Consider the following 24,271-nt stretch of genomic DNA (forward strand, 5'->3'; position numbering starts at 1 on the left):
AGTAGAATTAAATTAAAACATGCAGTCAGTAACCAACTTATTTATGGTCATCTTAATATTTGCCACTGTTTTCTATAATTGTTCTTACTGTTTTTCAATTATTATGGTTTATTTACTGATCTTTCCTATGCATTTTAAAAATAAGTACTTTGAATCTTTTGGAAACAGATGAAAAGCAATAAATACTAAACAAGTAATTCAAAACACTGTACTTAATGGTACTACATTTGCTGAGATAATTCCCTTGAATGAATATTGAGAGAATTTAGCATTGTCTCAAAAGTATGAAAAAATTCACTGCTGAAAAAGTGTGGATATCTGCTCTCTAATATTGATACTGGTAAGAATTTAAATATAACCACCAATTCTCTGCCAATACAAGAGTAGAAACAATTTTCTCTACAAAAGACACTGTGCTTTTGCTGTCAGGATAGCAGTCATGAGAGTATAGGAGAGCCAAACAAGGTAAAAACAGTAATAGGAGTTGTGGGACAACTGTCCTGGTACATATTGGTTCTCCAGTTCATGTGCTTATTTTAGTGGCCGACTTTTCCTTGTAAATGACTGGGAAGATAATATTGCTTCCTGCTTTACTGTGATCATAGTAAAAACATTCCTTCCAAATCTCAACTAGCAGACCTTTATAGCAATGAAAGGACTGAAGTTAATTAATTTTAAACTAGTGAAAAATATCTTTAGAAAAACAATGTACTTATTATAAAGAATAGTGACCATCAAGTTGGGAGAAACATTTAAAGACAGCAATATGAAAAACCAAAGGTGAGTATCAGGGATTTCATGTGAAGGAGTAAGAAGAGACCGCTATCAAATGCATCAGAGAAATCAAGAACTATAAGAAATAAAATGTCTCTTTCGGCCATCTTGGAACCTGTGGAGGCCTGCTGGGAACAGAACTCCTGAAAGGACAAATATCTCTGGAAGGCTGTGATCCAAAGCCACTTTTGCTGGCTATAATTGGGGTCTCCAGAACCAGAGGAAGCACACAGCTCTTCTTAAAATTGAAGGTGTTTATGCCGGAGATGAAACAGTTCTATCTAGGCAAGAAATGTGCTTATGTGTACAAAGCAAAGAACAATACAGTGACTCCTGGTGGCAAACCGAATAAAACCAGAGTAATCTGGGGAAAATTAACTCGTGCTCATGGAAATAGTGGCAAATCCTGAAGCAACCTTCCTGCTAAAGCCATTGGCCACATAATCCATGTGATGCTGTACCCCTCAAGGATTTAAACTAACTGAAAAGTAGGGGCGCCTGGATAGCTCAGTCGGTTAAGCCTCTGACTTCGGCTATGGTCATGACCTCCCAGTTTGTGGGTTCAGGCCCCGCATCGGGCTCTGTGCTGACAGCTCAGAGCTAGGAGCCTGCTTTAGATTCTGTCTCCCTTTCTCTCCGCCCCTTCCTCACTCATGTTCTGTCTCTGTCTCAAAAATAAGTAAACTATATTTTAAAAAATAAACTAACTGAAAAGTAAATAAAGGTGCAGATTTGTAAAAAAAAAACAGGAAAAAGAAAAAAAGTAAATGTGACATATTAGAATATCTGAAATACAAAGATAATTGTGTCTACAAATATTATTGCATAGCATACCGTATTAAAATTATATGTGATCATAAATTTACATTGGCACATAATACTCTGTACATATTATTGAATAGATTAGTTATTATAACCCAAATACCTTCAATTGAGCTTATCCAGTGATTTTAAAAAATTGCAAAAGATGAATTATTTGTTTCAATGTAACCTAAATACTAACAAAGACTGAAAGATAGAAAAACACAAGGTAAACCAAGTGAGGCTTCAGTTAAATAAAGGAAATAAGGAAACCTAAGTTGTACAGTTCCTGTTATCAATTCCCTTCCTGACTCAAGTATTACATCTCCATACAAACACACTCAAATGCACACACAACAAGGTTAATTAAGATTATTGATAGTATGTGGCTAGGGACATGGTGAAAGACTAGTTGACTAAGAAATCACTAAACTGTCAAGAAGTGGTAAGTAGTTTACCGAACCTCACTTCCTATTGGAGATATGTTGAATGTTAGAGGATTTTAACTGGGTCAATTATTTGCACGTTACTAAACCATGAGAAGCCACATTCATACTCAAAAGATGTGGATTACTTCTCACTACGAAAATTCGCACGGGAAAAGATAGAAAATCTGAACAGACCCATAACTAGTGAAGAAATTGAATCAGCTATCAAAAATCTCCCAACAAATAAGAGCCCTGGGCCAGATGGCTTCCCAGGAGAATTCTACTGGACTTTTAAAACAAAGTTAATACCTATTCTTCTCAAGCTGTTCCAAAAAATAGAAATGGAAGGAAAACTTCTGGACTCATTCTACAAAGCTAGCATCACTCTGATTCCCAAGCCAGACAGAGACCCACCTCAAAAAGAGAACTACAGGCCAATATCTTTGATAAATACAGATGCAAAAATCCTCAGCAAGATACTTGCAAATGGAATGCAACAGCACATAAAAAGAATTATCCACCAAGATCAAATGGGATTCATTCCTGGGTTACAGGGCTGGTTCAATATTCGCAAATCAATCAATGTGATACATCACATTAACAAAAGAAAATATAAAAAACATATGATCATGTCAATAGATGCAGGAAAAGCATTTGACAAAATACAGCATCCTTCTTAATAAAGACCCAGGATAGTCGGGATAGAAGGAACTTACTGAAACATCATAAGAGCCATCTATGATAAGCCCTCAGCTAACATCATCCTTAATGGGGAAAAACTGAGAGCTTTTCCCCTGAAATCAGGAACATGATAGGGATGTCCACTCTCACCACTGTAGTTTAACATAGTGCTGGAAGTCCTAGCATCAGCCATCAGACAACAAAAGGAAATAAAAGGCATCAGAATTGGCAAAGAAGAAGTCAAACTTTCACTTTTCGCAGATGACATGATACTATACATAGAAAACCCGACAGACTCCACCAGAAGCCTACTAGAACTGATCCAAGAATTCAGCCAAGGTGCAGGGTACAAAATCAATGTACAAAAATAAGTTGCATTTTTATACACCAACAATGAAGCAACAAAAGAGAAATCGAGAAACTGATCCCATTTACACTTGCACAAAAAAACATAAAATACCTAGGAATAAACCTAATCAAAGATATAAGAGATCTGTATGATGAAAACCATAGAAAACTTATGAAGGAAATTGAAGAAGACACAAAGAAATGGAAAAACAGTCCATCTTCATGGATAGGAAGAATAAATATAGTTAAAATGTCATTACTACAAAGCAATCTACACCTTCAGTGCAATCCCAAACAAAATTGCACCAGCATTCTTCTCAAAACTAGAACAAACTATCCTAAAATTTGTATGGAATCACAAAACACCCGAATAGCCAAAGTAATACTGAAGAAGAAAACCAACATGGGAGACATCACAACCCCAGACTTTATCCTCTACTACAAAGCTGTCATCATCAAGACAGCATGGTATTGGCTCAAAACAGACACATAGACCAATGGACTAGAATAGAGAAATCAGAATTGGAACCACAAATGTATGGCCAACTTATCTTTGACAAAGTGGAAAAGAGTATCCAATGGAAAAAAGAGCCTCTTTAACAGATGGTGTGGGAGAACTAGACAGCAACATGCAGAAGAATGAAACTAGATAATTTTCTCTCATCATACACAAAAATAAACTCAAAACGAATAAAGGACCTGAATGTGAGACAAGAAACCATCAAACCCCTAGAGAAGAAAACAGGAAACAAACTCCTTGACCTCAACTGCAGCAATTTCTTACTTGACACATCGCAAAAGGCAAGGGAATCAAGAGCAAAAATGAACTATTGGGACCTTATCAGGATAAAATCCTTCTGCACGTCAAAGGAAACAATCAATAAAACTAATAGGCAACTGTCAGAATGGGAAAAGATAGTTGCAAATGACATATCAGATATATCTGGCTAGTATCAAAAATCTATAAGAAACTCACCAAACACCACACCTGAAAAACAAATAATCCAGTGAAGAAATGGGCAGAAGACATGAACAGACACTTCTCCAAAGAGGACATCCAGATGGCCAACAGACACATGAAAGAATGCTCAGCGTCCCTCATCATCAGGGAAATGCAGATCAGAACCACACTGAGATACCACCTCACGCCTGCCAGAGGGGCTAAAATGAACAAATCAGGAGACTCTAGATGCTGGCGAGGATGTGGAGAAATGGGCACTCTCCTACACTGTTGGTGGGAATGTAAACTGGTGTAGCTCCTCTGGAAAACAGTGTGGAGGTTCCTCAAAAAACTAACAATAGAACTCCCTTATGATCCAGCAACAGCACTGCTAGGAATCTACCCAAGGAATATAGTAGTGCTGATGCATAGGGTCACATGTACCCCAATGTTCATAGCAGCACTCTCAACAATAGCCAAAACATGGAAAGAGCCTAAATGTCCATCAACTGAGGAATGGATCAAGAAGATGTGGTTCATCTATACAATGGAATACTGCTGGGAGCCGCACCGGCTTCTCTGGATGGCAGTCACAGCAAGGAAATCGCAGTGTTTGCACAGCTCCTGTCATGAGAAACGAAAACTGGTATCTCTTTCTGCTACTATGGGCTCATGTTGGAAATAAGCCTGCTGGTATTGACCAGGCCTCACAATATTCCATATCAGACTGATATTCCAAACACAGATACCTCATAAAGAAAAGCATATTCCTGCCTTTACAAGATATTTTAAATGAAAGCTCTGTGGGTGATTGTCAAGAGGCTCTTCCTATGGGCCTTGCAGATCCAAGACTTAGATAATAAAGGGGGTTAAGAACACAAGAGTTACAATTAAGCCTGGCCCTGAGACAAAGAGCCTAATTTAGAGTTAAGGAACAGATAAGGGCAGAACTTAAGTTAATACTTACGCCTTTTTCTAACTGGTGATGTATGGCAGTCCCTTCCCCAAGGCCTACTTTCCGCAAACACCTTCCCTTACAGGGGTGGCTGGGATGAGGATAGATAAGAGTAGCTAAAACATAACTCAAAAACAAAGGTCGACACATTTAGGGCCTCCATGGTGTTTACACATTCAGCATCCAGTCAAAAAGGTTTCCACAAACTTATTAACTAGTTTAAAAACATTTGTCCTCTTGTGAGCCAGACAGAATGACTCTTAGCCCATCTATACACTTAACCTATAATCTAACCTTAACATTATTAACTTGGAACAAATATGTATCCTGTTTTTTTTACTAAGAATACCCTGTTAATTCCTTAGTTATAAGATTTACTTAGCCTCACTCTAATAGGAATAGTTCTGCAAGAATATTTCTGTAAAACCTGCTTCTGTACACTTTCCAAAGCATCTTATCACAAAGAGCATCCATTGTAAAAATTCCTTTTTCTGATGTCATGTTATCATTTAACCTATAAATAAAGACACCAAAAAGGACAGGACAGAGATGACTGCCTGGTGATCAGAAAGAATCTCGGGGCTCTCTCACTCTCGCTGATGCCGTCCATCCCTCAGGGACCCCTAGACCTGCTGGAGTCGGCCTCCAGCAGAGTACTACATGGCAATGAGAAAGAATGAAACCTGGCCTATTGCAGCAACATAGATAGAACTTGAGGGTGTTATGCTGAGCGAAATAGGTCAGGCAGAGAAGGACAGATACCATATGTTTGCACATATAGGTGGATTAGGAGGGACTTAATGGAGGACTATGGGGGAGGAGAAGGGGAAAAATAGTGGGAGAGAGGCAAACCATGAGAGACTCTTGAATGCTGAGAATAAGCTAAGGGATGATGGGAGTGGGGGAGAGGGGAAGGAGGGTGATGGGCATGGAGGAGGGCACTTGTTGGGATGAGCACTGGGTGTTATATAGAAACCAACTTGACAATAAACTATTTAAGAAAAAAAAAACAAATAAAACTGCTTCTAGGAAAAAATCAAAATTTTATATAAATAGAAAAAAAGATTTGTATTAATTGTTATCTTGGCTTAGAAAAATACAAAATAACAGATTGTTTCAAGTTTTTTTTATCTTTTTTTGTGAAAGAAAGATTGAATTTCAAGAGAATACAAGATAATTTATGATTTCAGGTAGAAATATTTTTATAAGAGTATACCTGGAATTAGGGTTGCCTGGGTGATGGCTCAGTCAGTTAAACATCTGAGTCTTGGTTTGGATTCAGGTCATGTGACTGAGTCCTGCATCAGGCTCTATGCTTGGGTTTCTCTCTCTCCCCCTTTCTCTGCCTCTTCTCTCTCTCTCTCAAAAGAAAGGAAGGAAGGAAAAGAGAAAGAAAGAAAGAAAGAAAGAAAGAAAGAAAGAAAGAAAGAAAGAAGGAAGGAAGGAAGGAAGGAAGGAAGGAAGGAAGGAAGGAAGGAAGGAAGGAAAGATAGAAAGAAAGAAAGAAAAAAGAAAGGAAGGAAGGAGGAAAGAAAAAAGAAAGAAGGAAAGAAAGAAAGAAAAAGAAAGAAAGAGTGCACATGGAAATAAATATGCATATCAAAGCATCTTTCTCTGGAGGACCTAACCATCACTGTTCCAAAAGTCCTGGTTGGCCTGAGGGCCTGGCACATAATCTATGCTGAACTGTTCAGAATCCAAAAACTCTATCAGAAGCTGGTTCACAGAGAATTATGTAATTTAAGCAGAGATACATCAATATTTTTTTTTCTGGAATTGTATAACAGAATTGAGAAAGAAAACAAGAGAGATGAAGAGAACATGCATACATGTGTGCTGAGCTTGATAACTAGTAGTATGTGAGTCTGGGTCTGTCAACAACCAACTATATGCATATAAACATAAACCACAGAGAAAAGCAGGGTATGGAGACCGAGAAAAAGAGATTAATCAATCTTGTTTTAGTATCTGAATATCACTGGGTGAAAGGATTCTCTCTTAGACCCTTCAGTTTAATGAACCAGCAAAATCTCAAACTAATTTGAGTTGGTTTTCTGATATCTACATGTAGGAATTTTTTAACATGACATTGCAAATCGAATCAGACACAGATAACAAACACTGGAAAATACAACACAATTCTAGAGAAAATATAGGAATGGAAACCCAATATTAAGAAATGTTGGATAAATTATATCTGCCCTAACACATGAGCAAAATCTACACTTAGGTCCCAGGCTCTAAGCTACATGTAGTAGAAGGAAATATTCATCCATGTAAAATTGGTCATTTGCATTTCAGGCAGTTAAACAGTGAACCATCTTCTATTACATGGCCCAGGAGTTATTCTTTGTGATACTCAAATGTCATAAGGACATAAAAAATATAAAATGACAAAACTCATTCAAACAAAGATTAAACTATAAATACAAGTGCACATGAGCTGTATACACATACACAAGAAATATAGAATAATAGAAATATATATATTAAAAACAGATATTTGTATTCATCAGAAGAGCATAGTCCAAAATAGAATGTGCCTCTCACTTTGCTTTTCTCTTTCAACATTACTTTCAGTGTTCAGGGTCTTTTCTGGTTCCATACAAATTTTAGAATCTTGTTTTTGCTCTGTGAATGATGCTGGTGTTATTTTGATAGGGATTACATTGAATGTGTAGATTGCTGTGGGTAGTACAGACATTTTAACAATATTTGATCTTCCAATTCATGAGCATGGAATGTTTTTCCATTTCTTTGTGTCTTCTTTAATTTCTTTCATAAGCTTTCTATACTTTTCAACATACAGAATTTTACCTTTCAGATTAGGTCTATTCCTAGGTATCTAATGGATTTTAATGTAGTTGTAAATGATATTAATTCCTTGATTTCTCTTCCTGCTGCTTCATTATTTGTGTATAGAAATGCAAGTGATTTCTGTATGTTGATTTTATATCCTGCAACTTTGCTGAATACATGTATCAGTTCTAACATTTTTTTTAAAGCAGGAGGCATTGAAATTCCAGACTTCAAGCTGTATTACAAAGCTGTAGTAATCAACACAGTTCAACACTGGCATGAAAACAGTCACACAGGTCAACAGAAAAGAAGAGAGAACCCAGAAAAAGATCCAAACTATATGGATCATCTAATCTTTAACAAAGAAGAAAAGAATATCCAATGGAAAAAATAGTCCCTTCCACAAATAGTGTTGGAAAACTGGGTAGCAACACGCAAAAGAATGTAACTGAACCACTTCCTTACACCATACACAAAAATAAATGCAAAATGATGAAAGACCTAAATATGAGACAGGAGCATCAAAATCCCAGAAAAGAACACATGCAGTAACCTCTTTGACTTCACTCATAGCAACTTCTTACTAGACATATCTCTGAAGGCAAGGGAAACAAAAGCAAACATGAACTATTAGGACTCCATCAAGATAAAAACGTTTGCACAGCAAAAGAAACAATTAACAAAACTAAAAAGCAACCTACGGAATGGAAAAGATATTTGCAAATGACATATCTGATAAAGGGCTAGTATCCAAAATCTATAAAGAACCTAGCAAACTCTACATCCAAGAAAGAAATAATCCAGTTGAGAAATGGACAGGAGACATGAGCAGACACTTCTTCAAAGAAGACATAAAAATGGCTAACAGACACATGAAAAAATGCTCAACATCACTATAATGGAAATAAAAATCAAAACTACTATGAGATATCACCTCACACCTGTCAGAATGACTAAAATTAACAGCATAGCAAATGACAGATGTTGGTGAGGATGCAGAGAAAGGGGAGAAACCACATGCACTATTGGTCCAAATGCAAACCAGTACAGCCACTCTGAAAAACCTCTGTGAAGTTTCCTCAGAAAGTTAAAGATAGAACTACCCTATGACCTAGCAATTGCACTACCGGTATTTATTGAAAGGAAACTAAAGTACTGATTCAAAGGGGTTCATGCACCCCAATGTTTATAGCAGCACTATCAACAATTGCCAAATTATGGAAAGAACCCAAATGTCCATCAGATGGTGAATCAATAAAGGAGATGTGATATATACAATTCCAATATACAATGGAATATTACGCAGACATCAAAAGAATGAAATCTTACCATTTGCAACACGTGGATAGAACTAGACTGTATTATGCTAAGTGAAATAAGTCAGTCAGAAAAAGACAAATACCATATGATTTCACTCATATGTGGAGTTTATGAAACAACACAGATGAACATAGAGGAAGGGAAGGAAAAGTAAAATAAGATGTAAATAGATAGGGAAGCAAACCATAAGAGACTTAACTATAGGGAACAAACTGAGGGTTGCTGGAGGGGCGGTAAATGGGGGTTAGGCTAAACCTGTGATGGGCATTTAGAAGGGCGCCCGTTGGGATGAGCACAGGGCATTATATGTAAGTGATGAATCACTAAATTCTACTCCTGAAACCAATACTACACTATACATTAACTAACTTGAATTTAAATAAAATCTTGGGAAAAATAAAATATAATCATTATAAATATACATTAAAACTTTTTATAGCTCTCTAAACCATGACGCAGATAAAGAATCAGCAATCTCTTCTGTGACACCACCAAGCATGGACTGCAGAGTTTCCTTCTCCTTTGAATGACTCTTTAAGGTTAAGGAAGGTTCAGTAGGACATCACATATGGGAGTGATTCTTCCTATCTTCCCCACTACTTGCCAGTAGACACACACACACACACACACACACACACACACACACACACACACACATTTTGTTCTATTGCTTCTCCCCTAAGATTAGAAAAGACCACAAAGTCTGCTTTCATTAAATAAATACAAATTATTTTGCTCTCTGACTCCTTGTTCCCCACATCTCAATTCTTATTTTCTCAATTGAGGTTGTCATCCAGAGAATTTAAATTATTCTCTCTCCTAGAATATAATTCTGACTATCAGGTTTATGTGTAATGTAATCAATATACACAAAGTGTTACTGGTGCCCCAAGGAGGAAATACTATTAGGCAACTTTAGCAAAGGTAGTTACTATGCCTGCATTTACATTAATTCCTTATTTTACACTTATATATTTATTTTATAAAATTAATTGTATTCTGAGCAAAAGTATCTATTGGCCCTCTGTTATTGGAGTACTGTGCTTTTCTTAAAGAAATATATCATATCTATCTTGTGATCACTTAAAATTTCCAATGAATCAAATTCTCATTATGCTTGAACTATAAGAAGTTGAAATCTAGTTGTATAACATCACACTATTCAGCCCTGCACAACTCTTTGTACACTAAGTGTTATTGGTTGAGTTGTTTCTACTCCAAATTTATCTTCTCTTCATTGACTTCATCTACTTTCTGAAATAAATATTGATAATGATTTTCCCCCAACCTGAATGTAATTGATATACTTGAGATAGTTTACCAGGGGTCTCAAGTTCTTGAGTTACATTAAACTCATACTTCTACTATCTGTATTTGATGTGTCTTTGGCTAACACATTCTCTGACATCCTGGAGGCACTAACACCACCTCATTCTTCAGTTTCTGTTGAAACAGTAAACCAACCTTAATGCTTTGTTTGCCCAGCCCACAATGAAGGTCAGGCCAGTACAACTATGAAACAAAGAAGTGAATTGTTGGTATTGCTGAGGAATGTGACTCTTAAAAAAAATGATACTTCCTTCCTGAGTCTGTAGGACAAAAAAACAAAAAACAAACAACAACAATAAAAAAACAACCCAACAAGAGTAACTTGAAAACACTTAACTAAAATAGTTTTTGAGATTCATAGAGATTTATTCTGCTCTCCACTTCAAGGTGATTATTCACATTTCAGTTCACCAAATTACTCATTTCAGTGTTATCTGAGCAGTTGTTCAGAGGTCAGGATGAAAACCAGAGGAACATATGCTTTTTTAATTTTCTTTTTACCTCAACTGATCAAATTGTTAATTCATGTACCCTCTGGACACCTAACTATATGTATTTTTATATCTGTGTAATATATTAAAATGGAGAGTTAGAAGAGGGAGAGGTGTGGGAGAAGGAAGGAAAAGGAGAGAGAGGAAGGAAAATTGAAGTAAAGAGGGAAGAAAGGAAATATTAAGAAAACAATTTAAAATACAAATGTCATTAGGCCATCAATATTGTAGAATGCCTTCAATCATTCGATCTCAACTGGTATGTTCCACAACCCCCAAAATATGATTAAATATATTCAATATTAATTTTCTGTATATGTTTGCAATATGAAATCCTCAACAATTATTTATAATAACTTATTTCTCCTTGGTGATGCTGTCTATCCCTCTCTCAAATGCAACATCTGGCGAGTCCCCAATTCCCCAAAACTATAGTATGCAGCCATAAGAATTCCAGAAAAAGTGACAAGGAATATCTTTTTGTCCATGTGAGTAGGTTTTAATGGGTCTAAGAGGAAAATCCAAGTTTAAATATATAAAATATTAAATACTCCCCACAGCCATTAACTTGACACCTTCCAGAAAAAAGAAATGAATATAAATAAATGCATGACAGTCTGAGTTGAATAACGCTTTGAACAACACTGCTTTCTGAAAACTGTGGAACAGTCTGCCAAATACTGGCTTGATACGGACATCATCCCAAATCTCACCCTGCTCTGATAAAAGAACTATTATACAAAGATGTTTCTGCATTTTAGCCTATACTGAAAGGATGGGAAAGTTATTTATGGTATTCATTCTTTAAAAAAAAAAGTTATGCTTCTAAGTGTATAAATTTTTGCGGGGGGTCTTGTTTCTTTTTGTTTTATTTTTCTTATTCATTGTGTCACCCTGTGTCTTTTCTTTTTATTTATTTAAAAAAATTTTAATTAAAAAAAATTTTTTACAAATAGTTTATTGTCAAGTTGGTTTCCATATAACACCCAGTGCTCATCCCCACAAGTGCCCTCCTCCATGCCCATCTCCCCCCTCTCCCCCTACACTCATCAGTCCTCAGTTTGTTCTCATCATTCAAGAGTCTCTCATGGTTTGCCTCTCTCCCTCTCCCCCACTATTTCTCCCCTTCTTCTCCCTCATGGTCCTCCATTAAGTTCCTCCTAATCTTCCCATACGGGCAAACGTATGATATTTGTCCTTCTTTGCCTGACTTATTTCGCACAGCATAACACCCTCAAGGTCCATCCATGTAGCAGCACTCTCAACAATAGCCAAAACATGGAAAGAGCTTAAGTATCCATCAACTGAGGAATGGATCAAGAAGATGTGGTTTATCTATACGATAGAATACTGCAGACGAATGAGAAAGAATGAAATCTGGCCATGTGTAGCAACATGGATAAGTGTATAAATCTTTTTAATGAAATGAATAACTTCTTCTGCCCTTATCTTCAAGGATCTCACCCTGTAGAAGAGGCTAATATCTATATAGAATTTAATATAAGCTAAATACTGTGCTAAGTGCTGAGGTCAGATAATTCCCAAGTTTATAGAGATCAAATCATGTAAGGAAAGTCATTAATTAAAGTTGCATATATGTGTGACAAATGTATAAATGATGAGAGTTACACAGTGTTAAAATATTATATATCAAGAGTCATTAAACCATAACCCATGTACCAAATCCAGCCAACTTTGTACAATCCATGAGCTCAGAATGGACTTAAAATTTTTTTTGATGATTTCTTTTAAGCGGTTATATAGGTACCTACATAATGGTATCCTTGATTTTGCCTATTGGGACATAGGGCCTAAAATATTATCTATTTGGTCCTTTACAAGAAAAATGTGAAGATTCTTATTCTATATCACAGAAATTTGACCTAGTTGGGGTAATAAATATAGACCAGCTAAAAATTACAAATGTCTGTGAATTGAAACAGTTAATATATTTTGTATCAATCATTTCATAGAAAATATATAGATAAATAATTAAAATTAATCTGAAAATATGTTATATAATGTTACATTGTATATGCAACTGAGTCAATGAAAATATAGTATATTGGGTTGTTTCCTCACTGACATGGGACTTGGATATTGTACTTTTCTATATGGATTTATTGCGAGGACTTTTTTATGGAAAAAAAATCCCATAGTTAGAAAGTGTTTCTGGGGCAAAGACACATATCCTAATCCTACCCTACCCTCAAGAGTAGGTTAGAGAGTACAATTAGAAACCAAATTGGGACAAAGCTTATAGAACTCATAGAAGAAAAAATAAATATTTACTTTCTTGTTTGAAATGCAAAGAAAATTTACAAAATACTTGAAGTTTGTAATGGGAATTGAGAAGATTTTTGAATAATGTCCATCAAAATATAATATAAAACAACAAGAGTGGTTGAATCCAAGACAGGGGCTCTAGGTTGGCAAAGTCTGATTTTCTGCCTTTTATATATTACTCTTGATTTAAAATCATAAAATCTAAGTTTTTCTCATCGTGAACAGAATCAGAGTATCAGGATTGTAAATCAGTAAATAAAGAAAATAATAACAGTTATTACGATACAATTTAGCATCTTCAGAGGAAGTATAAGCTTTTTCAAGCCAGTCTTGACCAAGTAAAGACTGTTATCTTTGAGGCCTTGATCTGTTCATTGACCTTGACTTCAGTTTCTTGAATCATTAGACTTAGTAGATCTTTCTCAATATTTTCATTGTTTCAAATACCTACACTACCTATGTGGGTGAGAAACGACTTTTGCATCTATATTACTGAGGTCAATGAAATAGTTGATGCCAGAGGTTTAGCGGTAAACATGTAATATCTATAATTTGTAAAAACAAAAACAAAAAAACCACACACACACAATGCTTTTTCAGGGTGATGGAAGCAGAACAAGAATGATACTACATCAATGCAAATGAATGATTCCTTTATTCAAATAAGCTGCACTTCCCAGAGGAAGTTAATTAAAAAAACCATTTCTTTCAGTTTATTAATTTTATTTTAAGAGAGACGAGAATGTGTGCAAGTGGGGCAAGGGCGGAGACAGCAGAGAGAGACAATCCTAAACAGGCTCCACACTGCTGGTGCAGAGCCTAGGATGGGGTTCTGTCTCACAAACCATGAAATCTTAACCTGAGCCAAAATCAAAAGCCAGATGCTTATCTGACTGAGCCAGAAACAAATTCTCAGTTTCCCCAGAAACAAATTTTTTAGTATTTAATATCATGAATAATAGTTTTTAATTATAGTTTTACCTGTTTAGTTTGCAATTACTTTATTTTTATTGTAAATCTTGCCAACTTTTCAGTACTGTATGCAAAAAATTTATATTGCAGCCTCTTCAATCTCAAGCCCTGAGGAAGAAACAAAGCTATTATTCATAAGCAAAGGGAAGACAAAGGTAACTTTAGCCTCAGAATCTTAGCAATATACTGAATTGATTAATAGTGATTGATAACACAGTGAAACATAGTGATTAACATAGTGAAACATATAGTAGTGGTGGAACAAATTTATAAGCTGTTATACAAATAATAACTTCCAAAATAGTTGCTAATCTCAATGCTTCTAAAGATTAAAAACACAGGGGCTCCTGGGTGGCTCAGTCAGTTAAGCAACCGACTTCGGCTCAGGTTGATCTCATGGTTCGTGGGTTCGAGCCCCGCGTCGGGCTCTCTGGGCTAACAGCAAGCTCAGAGCCTGGAGTCTCTTTCAGATTCTGTATCTCCCTCTCTCTCTGACCCTCCCCTGCTCACGCTGCTTCTCTCTCTCTCTCTCTCTCTCTCTCTCTCAGAAATAAAGAAAACATTAAGAAGAATTTAAAGATTAAAAAAACAAGTAGTTATTTAATTGTGCATCCATATATAAGGGGTTTAGTGAAATTCTGTTTTCTCTTGATATCATTGAGGATATTTTATACTGCAGTATAATGTCTTCTTTTTTTATTTAAAAAAGTTTTAATGTTTATTTATGTTTGAAGGACCGACAGAGTGTGAGTGGGGAAGGGTCAGAGAGAGAGCGGCACACACAATGTGAAACAGGCTCCAGGTTCTGAGCTGTCAGCACAGAGCCCAGTGCAGGCCTTCAACCCATGAACTGTGAGATCATGACCTGAGCTGAAGTCGGAAGCTTAACTGACAGAGCCTAATGTCTTCTTTATCTTAATCCACAGCAGATATTTTTTTTCTCTGATCTCATTTTCAGTTAGCTTCCTTCAGCAAACACTTTGCCTTTTAAAAATTTGAGTCTATAAATTTGAGTTGATTTAGTTTCCTCTTCAGGTTGGTAGTTCATGTTAATTCCATTTTAGTATGTATGATGTTATATGATGACTATATTAAGTTCTTGCTAGAATGTAATTTAATGGAGGGCAAGAACTTTCACTCTATCATGTGCCTCCACTGTGTAAATGCTAATAGATACATAAACGTCTCTCAACAAATATTAGTATATTTTAATAAAATAAATGGATAGATAAATGAATGAAATATAGTCCAATACATAAGAATTTATGGCCTAACTTTTATTTTAATTTTATCCATAACTTTAACTGTTTTCTACCCTGACTTTTTAAATTATAATTTCCTATTTTTAAACTATTTGTCAGCCTTTTATAATCCTTGACTGAAAAATTAACAAATAAGTAGATTGGATAAGTGATAATACATTACAAATCATATCTTCTCAAACACTTTTTTAAAACACTTATCATTTAGAATAGTGGGAGAGAAAGAAAGAAAGAAGAGTCATATAATACTTAGCATGGATTGTTTTTTCTCCTGTAATTTGTATGACAGTTGCTAGACTGGAAATGATTAAACATTTTCTAATAGTTAAAATCTCCAAGTTCAATTTAGAAACCAACAAGCTAAACACCTAGTATGGTATCAATTTCTGAACTTAAGATTGAGAAGGTGACCCATTGAATAACATTCTGATTTTTTGGTAGTTTAAAATCATTGTGTATAGACTGTAGATATAAGCTGAAGTTCACAAAAGTGAGCATGTCAGGACTTCAAAACTGAATGCCTCACTGGGGAAGACACTATCAACTTTAAACAGTTTGATATAATATAAGTAATAAGGAAAAATCTTTTAAAGGCCTTTCTAAATATTTCTAGTTCACTTGCTACAAGATCTAAAAATAAGAATCACAGCATTTACTATTGCTGAAACCTTTCCCTCTTCACTGAAAACGACCTCAGTTTACTACTTCCCTAGATCTTTAGATGGTCCTTCACAACATGATTTCTACAGAAAAGATTAAATGTGGCACTGCTTGTTCATAGATAGATAGATAGATAGATAGATAGATAAAGAAGCCCCACAATTCCTATATCTAATGATGCAATGAGAGTACACATAAAACAATAGATTTTACATTGACATAATGGGAAGAAAACCTTTCATGTTGCTTTAGTTTCTGTTGTTGTTGTTGTTTTTTCTCATTTGACTGAATTTCTTTTTTCATTTGTCAAATGTGATGGCTAACTTTATATACCAGCTTGACTGGATCATGGGATACCCAGATATTTGGCTAAATATTATAATTAAAAAAATTTTTTTTTAATGTTTTATTTATTTTTAGGAGCGAGACAGACAGACAGACAGACAGAGTGAGCAAGAGAGGGTCAGAGAGAGAGGGAATCACAGAATGAAACAGGCTCCAGGCTCTGAGCTGGCAGTCAGCACAGAGCCCGACACGGGGCTCGAACCCATGAACCGCGAGATCATGACCTAAGCGAAAGTCGGTCACTTAACCGACTAAGCCACCCAGGCACCCCGGCTAAATATTATTTCTGATTATATCTGTGAGGACGTTTCTGAATGAGATTAACATTTTAATCAGTACACTGTCAAAAGCAGATTGCCCTCCCCAAAGTGAGTGGACATCATCCAATCCATTGAACACTTGACTACAACAAAAAAGTAGAGGAAGAGATCATTTGCTTTCTCTGCTTGACTTCTTGAGCTGGAACATCAGTTTTCTTTTGCTCTTAGATTGGAAATTATACCATTAGCCCCCCAGGTTCTCAGACCTTCAGACTCAGATTGAAGTACACCATTGGTTTTCCTGGGTGTCCAGCCTACAAATGTGAAATAATGGGACTTCTCAGCTTCCAAAGGCATGTATGCTAATATAAAACCTCCCCTTCAAGGTGTGTACGTGTGTGTGTGTGTGTGTGTGTGTGTGTGTGTGTGTTTGTGCAAGCTTGCATGCACAAAATTGGATTTGTTTCTCTGGAGTTGAGCAGGTGGAAAAATAGAGGTTTTTGTTGAATGTGTAGATAGAAATTTTATAAAGTTCTATAACAGGGTATAAGGATCATCCTCTAATAGAATGGGACATGATTTAAATCCCTGTTCCCTGAAGAACAGAAGCTTTTCTGGCCATGGAGGGCTGCTATGAATAAATTTTGTTTTTACAGGTTTTGTTATTTTCTAAATTATTATTCTTTACAAAATTTTTTAAAATAAATTCTTTTTTAAATAACTAAATGTTTATTTATTTTTGAGAGACACAGAGTGTGAGTGGAAGACGGGCAGAGAGTGAGGGAGACACAGAATCTGAAGCAGACTCCATCTCCAAGCTGTCAACACAGAGCCAAAGTGGGGCTCAAACTCACAAACCATGAAATTCTGACCTGAGTCGAAGTCAGATGCTTAACCGACTGAGCCACCCAGGTGCCCCACTTTCTAATTTATTATTCTAAAATGATGATACTGAAGAGTCAGGCTGGAAAAACCTAAGGCAGGAAAATTCCTTCGTGGATTTTTCTTTCCTTGGTGAAAATCTTAAAATTCCACAGAAATATTAATCTGCCATCATTTTGCTTGGGACTGTAGAAAACTTAATTGTTTTCAGTCTTTGCCCTCAGTGCTATAGGACATTTAATTTTTTAAAAATATGGTTCATTGGGAAGTCAGTAAATAACAAAGAGTGTTTCATTATACTAGATAATAGCATTTATATATAGAATTTTCTCTTTATTAATACTAGATCACAGAATTGCCACATGCTGAAATTTTTTACTCTAAACAACAAATGATCAAAACACATGGATCACTTAACTCAAGGGACTTTTAAGGGAAGGAAACATTGGCAGAAGTGGAGAGAGATTAAAACACTGTGACATCAAAAGATGAGATTTTCCTGCAAACTAATTTTAAACCCCACTTTTTAATTTTTAAAATGTTGGTATTTCTTGGCTGATGATCACTTGATAAGACCATACAGACAAAACAATACTTTTTATCCTTATGAAGATGCGTAATTAAATTTAACAAAAGCTGTATTCAAAACAGAGAAGATAGGTACACAATAGATAATTACGTGCACTGAGTTCTGTTTCCCACCATAAAGAACCTAATTAGACCTTAAGGGACAGTGCATTTCTGCTATTCATAGGTGCCAATCACAGCCCATGTGCCCTCAACTTCTACCACTCTGCGGGTTGCTGATTATTATTCAACTGTTTGTTTCCTCCAGTACAAATTCCTCATATTTGTTTCTTTTTTGAATATTTCTCATTATATATATATATATCTCATAATATATCTCATTAATATAATGAGATAAAAGCAGAATAGTTTTTGTTAAATGAAAATGATTTTAGTTATTTTTCTAGAACAACACACACATATATGCAGAGAAATCTCATTGAAGTTTTAATTTTTGAGTTGTTTGCTTTTGCAAAAAAAGCTTATTTGACATGATTTAGCAGTGATCTTTAACTCAGTTTACTGGAAATAACTTACCATTTGTTCATATTAAAGGATTTCTCTGTCTATAACTTTAGTCATTAGTTCTATTTTTTGAGGTCATTTTCATAAAAAATGAAAAAAAGTTTGACAATGACAAACTACAAATATTATTTCTGCAGTTGAAATTAGCTGTGTTTCCTCCTAAACTTCTTTTCCCCCCTATTCATTAAAAATTGCAAAATACAGTTGGCTCTATTTTAAATATAATTCTTTTGGGGCAATGTCTTTATTTTTAGAGGATTTACATGAGTCCCTAAATTAGATATAAAATAAAATATATTTAAACAAAAATTCCATTATGACAATCAAGACCCAGAAGAATCTGCAATAAATAATTTAAATGAATTTATTATTAAAAAGAAAACTACTGTCTATACAAAGGGATGGAACTTTGGAGGTAGAAAATCTCATACACTTATTTATTACAGTTATATAAGTGTATTAAAAACTGTTATTAAAAAGGTACTTCAACTAATTAATTGAGTATAGTGGTGGTCAATCACTGGGTATTCATCAAAATCATCTGTAAAGCTTTTCTTTTCTGTCTTAAATTTTTTTTTTTGTTTTACATTTATTTATTTTTGAGAGATAGAGTGAGACAGAGTGCGAACAGGGGAGGGGCAGAGAGAGTAAGACACAGAATCTGAAGCAGGCTCCAGTCTCTGAACTGTCAACACAGAGCCTAATGTGGGGCTGAACCCATGAACTGCAAGATCATGACCTGAACCACCTAAGCGCCCCTGAATTAATAATATTTTTCTAAAAATAAAGACTTATCCATCAAAAGTTAGGAATAAAGAAATTGGTCTCTCTCTTTCTCAAAAATGAATAAACATTAAAAATATATATTAAGTCATTTTAGCAAGAATCTCCCTACCCTTTATGTCTCTTGGTAATTTTCCATCTACTCCTTCCCACCAGTGTACTCTACTCCTTGGCTATAAATCCCCACTTGTCCTTGTTGTATTCACAATATAACCAGTTTTATGCTGAAGTCTTTTTCTCTTTTGAAATAGTTACTGAATAAAATCTGTCTTGACTGCCTTTAACTAGTAACTGGCTTTATTTCTCTTAAACTTTCTGAAAGCAGACTACATTAATAAAAACACAAAAATTTGTTACAATGTTACCAGTAATAGTCCTTGAAAAATTTTTTCAGAGTGAAATACAGAAAGCTTATTGCTTGAGCTTTTGTTGATCATGTAATCTCAAAAGAAGGTCTTCTTATATATATATTACATTTCCTACTTAAAAAGTTACACAATTCAAACTCCAAATGTAATATATGGAGCTAGTAAAATGTACACAATAATTAATAGAGCATCTAGGTTGTTTTGGCCAGCATTTATATTAACTAAATCTAAATCTATGGTCAGAATAATTTGCTTTCATACTCAATGTCTATTTTTTCCCCTGATGTGTGAAAATGTATTTCTCTAAATGAGTAGTGAATAAAAGTCTTTTCCAATTAAAAATTTTTTGAAGATCTAATTGGCTTTATTAAATAATTCATATATTGAGCAACATTCCATGTAACAAGTCGAGGGGAGCTCTGAGGAATTGTACCAAATAGAAGGTTTCTTTTTTTATATGAAGGAGTATGGGGCAAAAAAAAAAAAGTTATTAACAACAGAGAAGGATTGTTCCAGACAAGATAAATTAAGAAGCTTAAAAACATTATGAAACAGTTCAAAGTATTACAAATTTTGAATAAAAATAAATTTATGGCAATGGAATTAGAAGTAAAAGAGAGAGAAACCAAGAAACAGACTCAACTATAGAGAAGAAAGTGATGGTTGCCAGAGAGGAGGTGGGTAGGGAGATGGGTGATGTAGGTAAAGGGGAGTAAGATTATACTTATCATGATGAGCACTGCATAATGTATGGAATTGTTGAATCACTATATTGTACATCTGGAACTAATATAACACTGTATGTTAACTATTCTGGAATTAAAATTAAAAACTTAATAAAAAAACATATGGGTGGATTTAAAGAAGCATTGATTGTATAAAAATAGTCACAATAATAACAAAAGTTGGAAAGTGTATAAAATATGGTGAATCTAATATCCTGGAAAAATGGTAAATTAAGTTGTATTGCAAGCCATTGCAGTTAAAATTTTAACATCCTACTATTTTAATGAAGAAGACAGACATGCTGATTTAAAAGTCCATATAAAAATGGTGAACTTAATCTCTTTGTTATAATGTAGGTTGAAAGAGACTAACAATTTCAACATAATAATTAGAACCAGAATGATAAACTGCAAAGTCTTTTTTTTTTTCCACACCAGAGTACTAAATATGCACAGAAATCTAAATAAATCTGGAAATTGATAAGGCAGGTGAAAGAAAGAAGAGTCATAAAGCTGCTGCCATCTCTGGAAGATTAGGAGGAAGTTAAATCCATCATAAATGGAAGTGAAAAAATATCTACCCAGCCTTTGAAAAACTGAACAACTGTGTGTTCACTTGTGTTGCTTATAAATATCCTGAAGAATTCCAGCCCCAAAGTAAGTTGACATTCCCCGCCAAAATTTCCTCATGGACTTTCACTGAGTAGAAGGTGGTTGCATGCCCCAGGCAAGGGGAAGTCAGAAAACAGGGAAATGATCTCTGATCATATGGGTTCTTTTTCAATTGTAAGTCAGTGGCCCTCAGAAGCTGGATTGCAGAGTAGAGCTAACCCTCCCACCCCCCCGCAAAAAAAATCCTCTTGAGGCACTCTGTGAGTGAGTAATGCACTGCAGTGGTCTTTTGGAGTCTTGTTTGCTTGGAGGCAGGATAGCAAGTAAGGAAAATGTCAGCAGAGGCAGAGAAACAGAGCAGGACTGAAGAGTTAAGAGAATTCACAAAAACCCCTAAACACTGAACTAGTTATAAAATATAGATAGCATCCCTTTGATTTAGAAAGGCAATGGAAGGGGTACAAAGTATAATGTATTTACTGGAGATTTATAGGTACTCAGAACACACTGGGACCAGTGCGCGCCGCCTAGGGTCAGCTGGACAGCAGGGAACCGGGTCCCTCTATGTCCCATCGCCCAAAATGTAAACTTGCGGGCGAGTCCCTCAGAGTAGTTTCAAGCCTCTCGCCTCCCCGCTGGGGGTCCAGTCGAGCCAGAAGCACAACAGCTCGGCTTCAGGTACTGCTGTCCCCTCCAGATCGAGCTGGCGAGAGAGGAGCAGTTTTTCCCAGAGTCGCCTGGGATGAGTGAGTGCGTCCTGCCTATTCTCAGTTGCACAGCAGGACACTGGGTCCCTCTGTGTCCCCAGCGGAGGTTTTTCTCTTCTCCAGCCACTGGGACAGTGTCTTGAGCAGTTTTGGCCACTCTTTCTTTTTTCTTCTAGACTCACCGCAGCTCCTCGCAAAGGGGGATCCCCCCCTTCCTTCTTGTCTCAGGTCCCGGCCTGATTTTATCTTCCCCAGTTCGCACTCACACTATAAGGTTTTCTCAGCAGACTCTGCCTCCTTTTCCTCCCAAACTCCTGGATTCTGTAAGTGTTCCTATGGCTTCAGGCCTTCTCTGTGCAAGAGATGGGAGCGAGTGAAATGTACGGAGCTCCCTACTTCTTCACCATCTTGGCTCCATCCAAAACAGTCTTAAGAAAGAGTAACAAAGCTTGAGGCATTATACTTTCTGATTTCAAATTTTATTACAAAGCTTTATTAATCAAAACTGTATGGTGCTGGCATAAAAACACACAAGTGAATCGAATAGAAGTGAGAGTCTCAAATTAAGCACATGCATACGAGCTCAACTAATATTTGATAAAAAAGCCACGAATACTCAATAAGAAAGAATAGTTTCTTCAATAAATGGTTTGGGAAAACTTAATATTCAAATGCAAAACAATGAAATTAGGCCCCTCTTCTATATCACTCACAAATATTAACTTGGAATGGATTAAAGACTTAAATGTAAGACCCTCAAAATTTAAAACTACTAGAAGAAAACAGGAAAAACGTCCTTGACATTAGTCTTGGCAATGATTTTTTGTATAGGACACCAAAAGCACAAGCAGAAAAATATAAACAAACAAACAAACATAGGAGAAGGTATCAAACTAAAAAGCTTCTGCACAGTAGAAAAGATGATCAAAAATTGAAATGGCAACCTACAGAATGTGGGACAATATTTGCAAACTATCCAGTAAGGGATTAATAGCCGAAATGTACAAGGAAGTCACAACTCAAAAACAATAAACAAATCCAGTTAAAAATAGTTTAAAAAAACCTTAATAGACAGTTTTATCAAAGAAGACATACAAATGGCCAACAGGCACATGAAAATTCAACATTACTAATTACTGGGGAAATGCAAATAAAATCACGATGAGATGTCACCTTCAATTAGGATGTCTGTTGTCAGACAAGATATAACAAATGTTGGTGAGGATATACTGAAAGGGGAACACTTGTATACCATTGGTGGAAATGTACATTATGAAAAACAGTCTGGGTATTCCTCAAAAATAATTAAATAGAACTATCTCATGATACAGCAATCCTACTTTGTGTATATATTCAAAAGAAAAAAATCTGATTCTTCAACAGTTATCTGCACTCCTAGGTTTATTGCAACATTATTCACAATAGCTAGGATATTAAAGCAACTTAGATGTCTGTCAACTAATAAATGAATAAAGAAGATGTGGTAGATATATACAATGGATTACTATTCAGTTGTTAAGAGAGTAATCTCAAATGTTATTGCCAAAAAAAAAGGATGATTATGGGAGGCATTTGTGGTGTTAACTAATGTATTGTGGTAGTCAAATCATGATCTATACATCTATGAAATCATTATGTTGTATTCCTTAAACTTACATGTCAATAATATCTCAAGAAAGCTGGGGGAAAAAAAAGAGGCTTACTTTTTTTAAAAACTGCAAATACTGTGTGCTTCAGTCTTGGTTTTTCTTTTGTATACAATGGTTGGCATATCACACTATTTTCAAAAAGTAAAAAACTCATATAGCAAGGAAATATGCCTATATTTAAGAAGAAAAGTAGTCAATAGAAGCAGGCTCATTTATGACTTTTATGTTGAGATTCTGACAGGAACTTTAAAATCACTGAGAGGTATGCTAAAAAATAAAGCAGGAAAGGTTAACATATTAACAGATGAGCAATTTTAGCAGATGAAAGACAATTCTGGAAAGAAATGTAACATATAAACATATACAAATGAAAAAATATCTAAATAGAAAATGAACTGTGTCTATATTAAAAGATATACATGAGGTATGCTTTACTTAACTATTGACATTTCTGGAGATTCATTTTTGTGTGGAAATTTCTTAGCCTCCACTATAATATTGAGGTGAGAATTACTTATCTAGAAGTACAAAATCTAGACAAAGTTAAACATCAACATTTAGGCCAAAGTCAAATATCAAGAGCCACATTTTCCATTAAAATTTTCTTAGTCTCTAAGAACTTCACAGGAGAAAATTACCATATGTCATGAATAGGATAAATGCAGAAGATCAACATGAAATGAAAAAGGAAAAATGCTTATAGAAGATTAAAAAATATCTGAAGTTTATTATCTTACTAGAATAAAGAATTGCTGTTTTCCTTGATCAAGAACTGAAAGACATAATAATGTGAAAAGTTTAG

Source organism: Hyaena hyaena, unplaced genomic scaffold (assembly GCF_003009895.1).
Source record: "Hyaena hyaena isolate Hyena2069 unplaced genomic scaffold, ASM300989v1 scaffold_368, whole genome shotgun sequence".
Lineage (NCBI taxonomy): Eukaryota > Metazoa > Chordata > Mammalia > Carnivora > Hyaenidae > Hyaena > Hyaena hyaena.